This window comes from Canis lupus, chromosome 24 (assembly GCF_011100685.1).
Source record: "Canis lupus familiaris isolate Mischka breed German Shepherd chromosome 24, alternate assembly UU_Cfam_GSD_1.0, whole genome shotgun sequence".
NCBI classification, from domain to species: Eukaryota; Metazoa; Chordata; class Mammalia; order Carnivora; family Canidae; genus Canis; species Canis lupus.
The window spans coordinates 3,822,776-3,835,052 of NC_049245.1; the positions used below are offsets into that span (position 1 = coordinate 3,822,776).

Genomic DNA, 12,277 nt, shown 5'->3' on the forward strand with positions numbered 1-12,277 from the left:
ACAGCTGTGGGTGCGCAGCATTGAAAGCAGAGTCGGGTTCACATCTCAACGAATAAGCATCCACTACAGGGACCATGATCTGAAAAGTGGGGAGGGGGGAGGGGCCCATTTCTCATTTCACAGGGTCAGCACTTTAAAGCCCCAAGGGTGCTAGGTCCCATCTCTGAAATTCCTTCCCAGTTGAAGTGCCATCACCACGGAACCACTACAGAATCCACAAACTGCGTGACCCTAGGCAGGTATCATAACCTGTCCATGCCTCAGTTTCCTCATCTGTAGAATGGGCATACGATAGCGAGAGGATTAAGTAAGTGAATGGGTGTAAAGTGCCTAGAATAATGCCTGGAATGCCATCTCTGAAAAGAAACATAAAGTTTAAAAAGTCATTGAATAAAGAGGAAGGCTGGGCTGCACCCATGGAGTGGCATCAAAACAGTCGGCTCCCGGGGCGCCTGGGGTGGCTCAGTGGTTGAGCGTCTGCCTTTGGCTCAGGGCGTGATCCGGGGGTCCCAGGATCAAGTCCCGCATTGGGCTCCCTGCATGGAGCCTGCTTCTCTCTCTGCCAGTCTCTCTGTGTCTCTCATGAATAAATAAATAACAACAACAACAACAACAAAACCAGCTGACTTCCCTGAAATCCTGGGCCTTTAGTAAAAGTCATGTTGCTTCTGCTAGTTCTTCTCTTCCTCTGGCAAATGGCAGTGCATACCAACGACACAGTTTGAGTTCATTCTCCCCAGGCTTTCGCTGAGGAGGGAGGAGCCCACATCTGTGAATCTGAGCCCAGAGAAAGTTTGAGAACCTACAGGTAAATGGCCACAGCCAGTGTGGGGGGGCCTGATGGGGCGACTGTGTCTGTTACAGAGCTCTTCATGGCTGTGTCATCCTGCCTCTGTGGGTCTTCTTCACTAGTGTGTCTGTGTGCAGCTGCTTCAGAGGGAGCAAATATATGTGGAGGTGTCGTGGGGAAGCAGGCAAAAAAAGCCCAATGCCAGAACCTGTATCAGACAGTGGCAATGACACTAACACCTACCACGGGGGTGTGACTGTCATCATGAAAACACTATGTCTGCATTGATGGATGCTCACAGCCCAGCTGGGAAGGTGATACACTCCTTTTTCCAGACAGCAACATGAAATCAGCTCTAGAATGCAGACATTTCCATGCTTTTTGTACTGTCCTGTCTACTCATTCAAATATAGAGTATAGCAGCTCTCAAACTCAAATCCCTTGGCGGGCTTGTTAAAACACAGACGGCTGGACGCCACCCCCAGTGTCTGATTCACTAGGTCTGGGGTGGAATCCAACAATCTGCATTTCGAAGCAGTTTCCAGGCCCAGCTGATGCTGGAAGCCGGCACCACACCTTGAGAACGCTGCAGAAGTCAGACTGCCTTCTATCGAACTCTGGGCCATGCCAGCGCTGCCCGGCCAGGGGCCATATTTCAAGTACCAACTATTTCCTGATATGTATGTTATTAAAAAAGAAAACGACAGGTCCTAAATGGAGTCACTTATGTTAAGGGCCCCATATAATGGAGACTTGATTCCTCACCTGCCCCCTCGCCCCCTCGCCCCCACCCCCAGCCCCTGGCGGGACGTATCCCTCAGCCAGTCAACAGGCAAGTTTTTCCGGGCAGTACTGGGAAATTTACCGACAGACCCCTTGTGTTCCCCTAAGGAGGGCAAGCTGGGGGCAAGCTTGCCTAAAGCAACGGATTCTTTGCTAGTAACTTCTTCTTCGCACCCTCTACCTTGAAAAACCTTGGCTGCAGCTCCACGGGGCTCCTTTAGATGGGCCAGAGGGGGGCCACCTGTTTCATGAATCGTTCAATACAGCCAATTTGATCTTTTGGATTACCCAGCTGAATTTCTGTCGCTTCACAGATTCGCTGGCAGCGATGGGAGCCGGGGGGGGGAACCTCCTGTGGCGTCCGGGACAGTGACCAACACAGGTGGTCGCCCCGCGGCCTCCGCCCGCCCGAGGTCTGTCTCCAGGCTTCCCAGGCCGGTTAAGTCCCGCCCCTTGCTGAGAGCCTTTCGACCTGATTGGCTGCGCCGAGCCACGCCCCCACTTCCGGTCGCCCCGCCCGGGTCTTGCGACCGGAAGCCCCAGCCCTCGGCACCCTGAGAATGGGCGGCGGTCCCCGGCTGGACTTGAACTGAATGGTCCAGGGCCCGACTGGATCCGATTTGAGCTGAACTGGGTCCGGGAGAAGGCCTTGGGCGAATCACATATGGTCAAGTGAAATCCTTTAAGATCCGAAGAGCTAAGTATGCCGCCGTCCAGCACACCTGCTTATTTTATATCTAAGGGCTATAGCCCTACAGCTATAGGTACCCACAAAAACGGCACGATCTTCCTAAGCTTGTTTTGTGTCCTGGAGAACTGGTTAGGTGGCGTCAGGTTAGGAACCCCCAAATAAGGCTGGACAGAAATGGGAGTCGCACCGCATCTGAGGCTACAGTTGACTGCACAGAAATGTGGATTAAGCCTCATTTGCGGCCAGGGTCCTACCAAACTGCTGCCAGCCCTCAAGGGAGTGACAACCTAGAATTACGATGGCCAGAATGGGAAACATTCCAGGTAGACAAGATCGCTTAAGAGGTGCACTTAGAGCTCCAAAATTTCCAAAGTAGCTTCGTTGAAAGTTGATCAATTAAAAAGGCACAAGAGGTACTTGACACTATATGCAAAAGGCTGACCTAATATCCTCCTTTATTGGAATACTCATCCTAGTTATCCTCTGTCTGAATTGCTTCTATCGAATCATAAACAAAAGTCCACCAAGGCCATGACGTTATAATCACTCCCATATCTACCTTTGAAGGAGGGCCCTCGGAGAACTCCTCCCAAACTCAATGAGACTCAGAGCTTTCCTGATAACTGCTAGGTTTTCCCCTTCAGAGCCAAAGGAAAACTAAAACCAAAGCCAGGACAATAATACGTTCTAACATGGATTGATGGGTATGGCAGTCCTTAACATCCAAGCCACACCCCAGTTCTCTGAGGAATCAAAAGCAACTGTCCTCTTTCTGATCTTTACAAAACTAGAAATGCAGCTTTGGAGGCCATTCAAAGTTCACCTGTTCCTTTTACCAATTCCAAAACCTCCCCTCTATCTCAAAAGGTTTGTAAATTATTAGCCTCAGGAAACCAAGCTCCTTCTTGGGGGAACCTGCATTTGCTCCCTGACTTTGAAATGAAAACATTAAAAGATAAGCCTCAGTGAAGTAATTCTTATTGGAAGTGAAACAAAAGGGGGAAAGGTCATTTAAAATTTAGATGAGTGAAAAATCCTGTTTTCTCCACAAATATTGTTAGCCTTCTGATCAGGTAAACTTAGCTTATTCCCCTGACCAGAAAACAGTTTGGATCCAACTGTTTTTTTTTTTTTTTTTTTTTTTAATAAGCTACTGAGTTTTTATGATCATACCCTTTTCAATTTAAAAACAATAGCCATAGGCCTCTATATGCTTGTGTGTGTCTATTGTACATATGTGATATTTTCTACCTCTGAATGGCATTAAAATTACTTTGCAAATGGCTCTATTTGACTTAAAAAGAAACACTTATAAATAAAGCATTTCTAAATCTCTGAAATATAATAGGAACTAATACTAATGTTTTTCAAGTTCATGTGGTCTACGATAATTTTCAGTAAATTAGACATACAGCTTTTAGCCTACCTAGGTTTCCTAATCAAATAAATTCATGTTATTTTTAAGAGTTGTCAGCAAAAAATAACTTGAAATAAAGACTTTGTCTAATCTTTTATAAAGCTTTTTGTGGGTAGTCTAAACATAATTGTGAAGAACAAGTAAACTGAATAGATGTAAATAAGATAAACTTTTAAAATAGTCCAGGAAAACAATTTGGACTGGATCCTGAATTCTTTTAGTTTCCTTGAAAATCTGGTTACAACTCTCCAGACTAATGTTTCCAATTTACTCCTACTGTTCTGATTTGGAATCAGTAAAAATAGAGACTGCCCTTGAATCTCCTTGGAAGGAATTAAACCAGGTCCTCCTCACTACTCAGATGGCAGCCAGACTTCAGGAACTTACACCTTGAATATACATCTCAAAGAAGGCTCCACCTGACATCTGGCCCTGCGCAGATGATGCAAACCTCCAAATCAAATTGACAAGGAAGAGAGGCAGCTGCCATGGAGGTAGACTGCTTCCTCCCAAGACATCAGATCAAGACTTCATATTTTAACTAAACATTCTTCACTTTCTTTCCTTTACTCTGACACTGGCCTGAAAGATAATGTCAGCATCTGTATCTCCCAGGACATTGCTAATGGGGTTAAGCTTTGCCTTTCAGATTGCTGGATTTGTCATCAAAAACTCCTATGTGCCCATTAGCAGTGCCACCTTAAGGGGAAAGATTTGCACCTGTAGGGTTTGTCTTTGTCTGTGATGGTTATCATTCCCCTTGGGCCTCCTGACCCAGAGCCCTTAAACCCTTGGAATTTCCTAAGTGATAGAAATGTTAGGAGTGTCTTGTTATTCACTGCAAAGCCCCTGAGTAGCTTCAGGATGAGCCAGGGGAACCAAACCCTGTGATTAGAGTATTGGAATGGGGAAAGAAGTGGGGCTGGGGATTGAGCTAATTGCTAATGGCCAGTGATTTAATTAACCATGCCTACGTAATGAGTCTCCATTAAAAACTCTAAATGCAAGGGTTTGGGGAGCTTCTGATTGGTGAGGCTGAGAGTGGTGCATCCCAAACTCCACACAGACATAAGGTTCTGCGCTCAGGACCCTGCCAGATCTTGCCCCATGTATCTCTTCATCACTAGTTGTCCATCGGTATCCTTTATAATACATTGGTAACAGGAAATAAAGTGTTTCCCTGAGTTCTGTGAGCCCATCTAGTAAAGAACAACCTGAAGAGGGGTTGGGGGAACCACTGATTTGTAGCCAAGTTGGACAGAAGTTTGGAGAATCTGGGAGCCCACTGCTTTTTTTTTTTTTTTTTTTTGGAGCCCACTGCTTTTGATTGGTGTTTGAAGTAGGGACAGTCTTGTGGGCCTGAGCCCTCAACCTGCGAGGTCTGTGCTTACCCGGAGTAGTTAATGTCACACTTGGATACCCAGCTGGTGTCCATAGAGAACTGGAGAATGGGCTGGTGTGGGAAAAGCCCATACATATGGTGTCAGAGTTTTGTGAACAGAGCATTTTCTTTTGACAGTAAAAGATATATTCTAAATAAAGGGCCCATGTGGAACCACTCAGTCCCCAGGTTCAGGGCAATGGTGTTTGGAGACTATCGAGAAGGTAGGATTATTTGTATCTCCACCTACTACTTCCTGACGCCCTTCCCTCTCCACTCTGGGTGATGGGTGCCCATGCTGCCTCATCCACCCACAGGGGGTCCCTAAGGTCCATCCTTTGCCTCAGAAATCCCAATTTGCTTTATTCGAACCCCCTTCTCCTCAGTGCACATGAACTCAAATTTCTTCTCTAGGCTGACTGCAGCTAGTGGTTCATAAAGTCCTAGTTTATACTAATGTGAATGACTAGTGAATCATCTGACATTCTTCCAGTTAAGTGCTACTTATTAACTCAACATGAGTCTCCAGTTGGAATTACAGGAAGGAAGGAGGGGTATTTTTGGCAAGCCATTCTCCTTTTTAGAAGATAAGATAAAGGAGAAAGAAGACTGTATCCCATGTTAGTTCCTCTCTTGATACCTTTAACATCTGGGACAGTGGACTGTCAGCACTCCATCAGCTACACATGAGAAGTTGCTCCTAAAAGTAGCAGGAGGAGTCTCTGCAACTTAAGGTCCTTACATACCTTGGTAATCATGGCTGACCCAAGACCCTGTCTTAAGGCCTGGAGAAACTTGCCGCTCCTTTCCCTGAATATCCCTCAGTCCATCCATGGTTGGTCCTGCCTCTCAGGGCTCAGCTAGAATTCATAGAGTCTGTCACTGTTGAATGTGAGGCCCACAAAAGAAAGAGCAGCTGTGGTATCCATCTCTCCTGCACAGCCCCAGGGCCTCCTGGGGAGTCAGCAGTGTTGGGAGACTGAACTTTCCACCTGGCTGATCCTTCTCCCAGCTAACTAAATAGGAGTTCAAACTGACAGCCCTCAGGCCAAAGTCTGTGCTTAGAAGCATTTTCTTCCATCCTCACTGTACTTTTTATTTTTTATGCATTTATTTTTAAAAAAGATTTTACTTATTCATGAGAGACAAAAAAGAGAGAGGCAGAGACACAAGCAGAGGGAGAAGCAGGCTCCCCATGGTATCATGCCCTGACCCAAAGGCAGATGATCAACCACTGAGCTACCCAAGCATTCCCTCACTGTACCTTTTAATTTGGGGTTCTCTCATATTAAAATCTGGATTTCTGGCCTCTCTTGAAAAATATCAGAGGACCTACACTCGTTCTTGTGGGTCAGCATCTGGTTGAAACTGAATAAGCAGCGTCCCCCTCCCGGCAGGGCCTGGTGTTCTCCAGTCAGTTGTTTTCCCACCAAAAAACTACCTGCCCAACACCACGTAGGCCCACTCATTTCACATCACTCCTGTCATTCTGTCTGGCCCTGAAGGTTTCTGACTTTGACTAAATTATTTTCCTACATTTTTGTCTCTAAAATAGCTGGAGAACTCTGCATCCTGGTATTTACACCTTCAGATGACATCTCCTTGAGTGAAGGCTGGACTACCCGACAGGCTTCCATTGAGCAGAACACAGCAGAAGTGATGGGGCAGCACTCCCAAGATTAGGTGATAGACTCTAGCCATCATCTCTTTTGTCTTCTCCTGTATCACTCGCCTTGGGGGAAGCCAGCACCCTCAGCCTGAGGCCAGCCCTGCAGAGAGGGATGGAGACCTGCCAGGTGGCTTGGAAGTAGGGTGCCCACTGTTCAAACAGTCTGATGAGAATGCAGCCTGTCCAACAACCTGACTGCAATCTCCTAGCAACCTAGCCCTGGAAGCACTCAGTTATACAAACTTAGATTCCTGACCTGCAGAAATGGTGAGATATAGATATTCGTTGCTTTAAGTCACTGAGGTTTGAGGCAATTAGTTACATAGCAACAGATAATGCAGCTTTCACATTCTGTTCTGAAGGTGATTTTCTGCTTACCATGGAAAGAAGCTAGAAAGACTATTATCCTGCGAAATTAGGCCCCATATATTTCACCTTAGTCTGGTGAATTTGGTGACAGACACACGTGCAAGGATTTTGTCAGCCTCTGGGAGGTGACTTTAGGTGTCAGAGCAGTATCCAAAACATCATCTTAAGGCTTTAACATTATGAAAAAGAGCTCAGAAATCAGTGCTATTAATACAGACACAATTCTTCAGTGAACAGGAAATTTTTCTTCTACAGTATTTAAATCAATCAACTCAGAACAAGCTTTCCCATAGTTCTACAACCTCACTGAAGAAATTCACTCTTCAAGGTACAAATCCTGGTTGAAAAAAGCTGAGGACAAGGGAAGAGGAAGGTTGTAGAAAGGTAGGAAATAGGCTGTTTCAGCAGAATAAGAAACACTATTTAAAACTTGAAAATAGGGGCACCTGGGTGGCTCAGTGGTTGAGCATCTGCCTTCGGCTCAGGGTGTGATCCTGGGGTCCCGGGATCGAGTCCCACATCAGGCTTCCTGCGTGCAGCCTGCTTCTCCCACTGCCCGTGTCTGCCATTGTCTGTGTCTCTTGTGAATAAATAAATAAAATCTTTTAAAAAAGCCCTTGAAAATAAGGCAAAAAGGTGGGTGACGCATATCTTTTTTTTTGATAAAGTGCTTAATGCTGTGAATTTTCCTCTGTTATCTGCTTTAAGTGAATGCCACTGATTCTGACAGGTAGTGTTCTGATTTTTTTTTTTTTTGGAAATTCTATAAATCCATTTTGTATTTCCCCTTTCACCCAAGAGTTTTTTATTAGAAAGTCTTAAAATTTCCAGGTGGAAATTTTGTTTTGGTTTTTGAGCATTATGCTTGGGTATTATTTAATAAAGTCATCTAAAGGTTATTTAATTATCTGGGGGTGTGTATCTGTGTTGATTTTGCTATGTGCTAATTAGGAAGGAATTGGGCACTGGGTGGTTACATGTCAGCCTGGGGATTTCTGTTCAGGAAAAAAAAAGATTAGAAGATTAAAATTAAATAATAATAAAAATTAAATAATAAAGATTAAAAATGGTTAGAGTTTTATTGCTTGTGGGACTTTAACCAGTTTTGATTTTACCCAGTAAATTTATTACAGAAAGACTTTTTAAGTCAACTACAGATATAACACTTGTCAACGTGTTCTTTGGACCCACTTTATAGTGTTTTCTTGCTTTAATGCATGGGGTGAATAAAGCTTTGACAGATGATCATTCCACATATGAGTCTTGTTTTAACCTTCTGAAAATTATACAATGACGTGATAGTCCTTCAAATCTACATCTCCCTCCTTGGCGTCTCCCTAATAACGGAAACTCAGAGTTACAAGTAAGCCTGGAGAAATATATGGTTGAGGGGGACCAGGGAAATTTATTTCATTCTGGATTAAAAAAAAAAAAAGTTCCTTAAAGCAAGTGAGAAAGTACTGCAGCCCCAAAGGCAATATTTAATATCAGAAATGAATGGCCAGAATGTGCTAGAAAAACTACCCTATTAAACCACGAAACCCATTGCTTTTTGAAAACACAAATGGGAACTGCTGTCCACAATACAGTAAGTTTGACATTCCTAGAAAGTCGTGCCCCGAGGGACTGATCTGTTTCCTGGAGGGATCTGGAGCAGATGGTGAGAGATGCACGGAGTATCCCAAAAAAGCCAAATGCTTTTCCAAAGAGGGGTCACTGTCCCCACGACCTCTCCAGAAGGAATTTCCTGGTAAATCTCACTAGAACAGGCAGGAAGGGATCAGAGTGGATCTCCCAGGAGGGGGGGAGGGGCGCGCTACCTAGGGTGGGATGCTTCAAGGGAAAGCACAACAAATGGAGGACAACTCCAATTCCCTCCTTCCCATAGGTTAACCGGCTGCAGTTCAACCTCTCTGGGCCTCAGTTTACCCATCTGTAATAGGAAGCAGTTTAGACCAGATAACATGTAATTCTTCACCGGCCACACTTAGTGACTGAGCACTCAAAATGTGGCTAGTCTGAATCGAGAGGTGCTCAGTGTAAAATATATCCTGTGTTTCAAAGACATGGTACCAAAAAAAAAAAAAAAAAAAAAAAAGACTGTAAAATACCTGATTAATACTTTTATATTGATTACATATTTACATGATAATATTTTAGAGGTACTAAGTTAAATAAAATAGAGTGTTAAAATCATTTTCACTTTTTTTTTTTTAAATGTGGCTACTAGAACACTTAGAAAGACCCCCGTGGCTGACTTTGTATTTCTATGGGACAGCACTGCTCTAAGGCCTCTCCAGGTATAAGTGTCCAGGAAAATAAAAGAGACACCAAATACTGACGTCAGCTCTGCTATGCAATATTAGTATGAATAATTATCAATACGTCATCTACTCCGACCGAATCTCTAATCTCTGTTTTGTTTTTTTCTGCAGTGCTTAGTCCTTTCGTGATTACAGACTGTGGCATGGTGCCTCCCTGGACGCCTAGCACGTGAGGTGATGTCTATTCACTGCTCAGCGCACAGGCTAGGAGACAAGGGCGTGGCACTCATGCCTGTGGCTTGTGAGCGTTTACAGATCCACGGGAAGATATGTTTAATGAAATTACTGACTAAACTGTGATTTTGGCTCCATCCATTATTTTTCAAGCCCTTGCTCTCTCTGTCCGCTGCCACCCAACAGTGAATTGCTGTCTTGGGCTGTGCATGCAAAGAAATGACTCTCCACATGAAGAATAGTTTGGAAACTTGAATGCTGGAAATCATGGACACCCAAGCTCTGTGGTTGTGGCAGCTCTGGATGATTAAAAATCTGCCTGCAGGGCAGCCCTGGTGGCTCGGTGGTTTAGCGGCGCCTTCAGCCCAGGGCGTGATCCTGGAGACCTGGGATCGAGTCCCATGTCGGGCTCCCAGCATGCAGCCTGTTTCTCCCTCTGCCTGTGTCTCTCTCTCTCTCTCTCTGATGAATAAATAAATAACATCTTAAAAAAAAATCTGCCTGCAGATGGAATTTTTGAAAAGAGAATAGTTTTTCAAATGCTGAGGAGGGATGGATACTTAGGGAGTTGGAGTCAAGGTAATCGTCACCCCTGCTTTATCTGTTTTGTAGAGTCAGGTTTTAGCAATCAGATTTCTTCAGAGCTAGTCACACTCTATTCTCTATGGTGCCAGAGAGCTCTCTCTCTTCTATGGCTTCTCTGGACTGTCTGAAAAGACGAACATGATGCACCTGTTATCCAAACTATTCCAAATGACCAAAAGAACACCTCTCAAACTTAGCCTCTGTTGCTGAGCAGGGCCCACGCAGCCTCCAGTTGGTTTGCGAGCCCACGCTCAGGGCATCTCCCTACGAATGAGCACCTGGGAGGCACAAGACGGCAGGGTCTCTGTTGTCAAATGCATTTTCTTCCTGATCAGTTAACACAAACTGTTCCCCTGTCCCAGAGGCAAAGGGAGGCTGCGTAGCAATCACTGAGAAACAGAGAGCTCTACCAACTTGTGGTGCAGCGCAGGCTCACCCAGGCATTCCTGGAAGAAATCGGACTGTCGACGGCAATACACACTGGTCCTCTTCTGCAATTGTCCTCTGCTGTAGAGACTCCCTCTCAGGGTCAGGGACACAGTGTCAAAAGGACAGAGCAAATTGCTCATGGCAGAAGTCAAGTTATGAATGGAAGTTTACTTCCTGGTACTACAGCTAGGCCTCCTGCCACAATTTTATCTTCAGACAAAAAAAAAAAAGGGTAGATGCCAACTCAGACCATGTGAGTTCCTTTGGATAAAGTGCATTTATGTCAGCCTGGAAGGGTAGTTGGGAGCCCAGCAGGGAGAGGTGGAAAGAGAGGGGGAGGAGGAGGGATGGGCAAAGCCTGGAGTCTGGGCATTGGCAGATTTGGACCACAGGAACAGACTCAAGATGCCACAGGGGCAGGACTGGTGGCAGAAGAAGGGGGAAGCATAGCTGGAAGATCTCGAATGTCAATGTGGATGAATGGAATGGTTTGGAAACAAACAAATAAATATGTTTGGTGGTACTGCAGATAGATTACAAGCATCATCTGTGTGATTCCGCATGAACCGTAACCACCAGACATTGTCAACCACCCTACAATGCTCAATCTTTGGTAGCCAACCAAATAATCATAATATTAAGCATGTTATGAGTCATAAGAGAAAATAATGCTTTATATGAGAAGCAAATGGGGCTCTGGAATATGTAACCCAATGTGATGTTCCAGAGAAATCTTTTCTGAGAAAATGGCCTTTGGTTTGAAAGCTGAGGTTGACTCCACGGGGAGGTGGGGTAGACTTAAATTTTGGAATGACTCTCTTATGCTATTGCCATGCTGATCTTCACATTTACTAGAGATGTCCTATGAACAGATAGGACACTTTCATGAAGTGTGAGCATACTTGGTTACATTCTTGAGTCACAGCTGAATTTCACATGCATATTATCCATTTCTTGTTGATTAGGGCTCATTTAATTCTGTGTAAAGTGCAGATAATTGGAAAACAACCACCAGACCTCTTTTTCATCATTATCTTCCCCTATCTAATTTGTGTTCTTAAACCAGAGTTGCTAACCACTGGTGGCAAGCTTTGATTTGTGGTTTCCTGTCTATCGTGGCTCACGGAAATGACTCAGATAAGTTGCAAGACACAAGGGTGCCTTACCTCACCTTCTGAGATAATATGGAGTCAACTTCATCTCTCAAATCAAAGGACACTTCTTCAGGGAAGATTTACCTGGAATATTCTCAGAGGTACATATTCTTTTGCTTCTCACATGAAGCATTGCTGTCTCTTTTGATATTATTATGTGTTTAGCATTGTGATTATTTGATCAAGGCATTTATTTTTCATTTACCAGACTGAAAGCTCCATGGAGTCAGGGATGACTTCTGATTGAAATTTCCCTAGTGACTAGTACAGAGCCTGGCTGATCTCAGGTGCTTGATAAATGTGAATCGAAATGAAGCATGAAAAGTGAAAGAAGAGCCAGTGGGTGCCAGAAGGTGTTGAGCAACAAACCATCCCAGCAAACTGATCTCTATGTTAGCATTTTTAAGATGAACCTCCAAAGAGTCAGCATTAAATGTCCAAAGGGCAGCTGACTTCATCCTTACTGATAACTACATGCCTAAATTATGAAATCATCAATAATAACTAACAA

General features: G+C 44.5%; 1 protein-coding gene and 1 long non-coding RNA gene across 11 annotated transcripts in view; one reads left to right on the plus strand and one right to left on the minus strand.

Moving 5' to 3' along the window:
• LOC111092136 overlaps positions 1-10,042 on the plus strand; it is a 51,836-nt gene extending 41,794 nt beyond the window's left edge. For 2 of the 3 annotated variants that reach the window (XR_005377499.1, XR_005377497.1), the window contains 2 exons: positions 6,618-6,998; positions 9,536-10,042. This is a non-coding gene — a long non-coding RNA (uncharacterized LOC111092136). The remainder of the gene's footprint in view (positions 1-6,617; positions 6,999-9,535) is intronic. The other variant, XR_005377498.1, reaches the window with a different exon arrangement.
• Positions 1-12,277, minus strand: part of RIN2 (Ras and Rab interactor 2) — a 218,767-nt gene that overhangs the window by 92,351 nt on the left and 114,139 nt on the right. The window contains exon 1 of one of the 8 annotated variants that reach the window (XM_038571457.1): positions 1,755-1,886. The exons of the other annotated variants lie outside the window; for them this stretch is intronic. The gene's annotated coding sequence lies outside the window, so the exon portion shown is untranslated. Of the gene's footprint in view, positions 1-1,754; positions 1,887-12,277 lie in introns of those variants that run through there. 8 annotated transcript variants of the gene reach the window in all.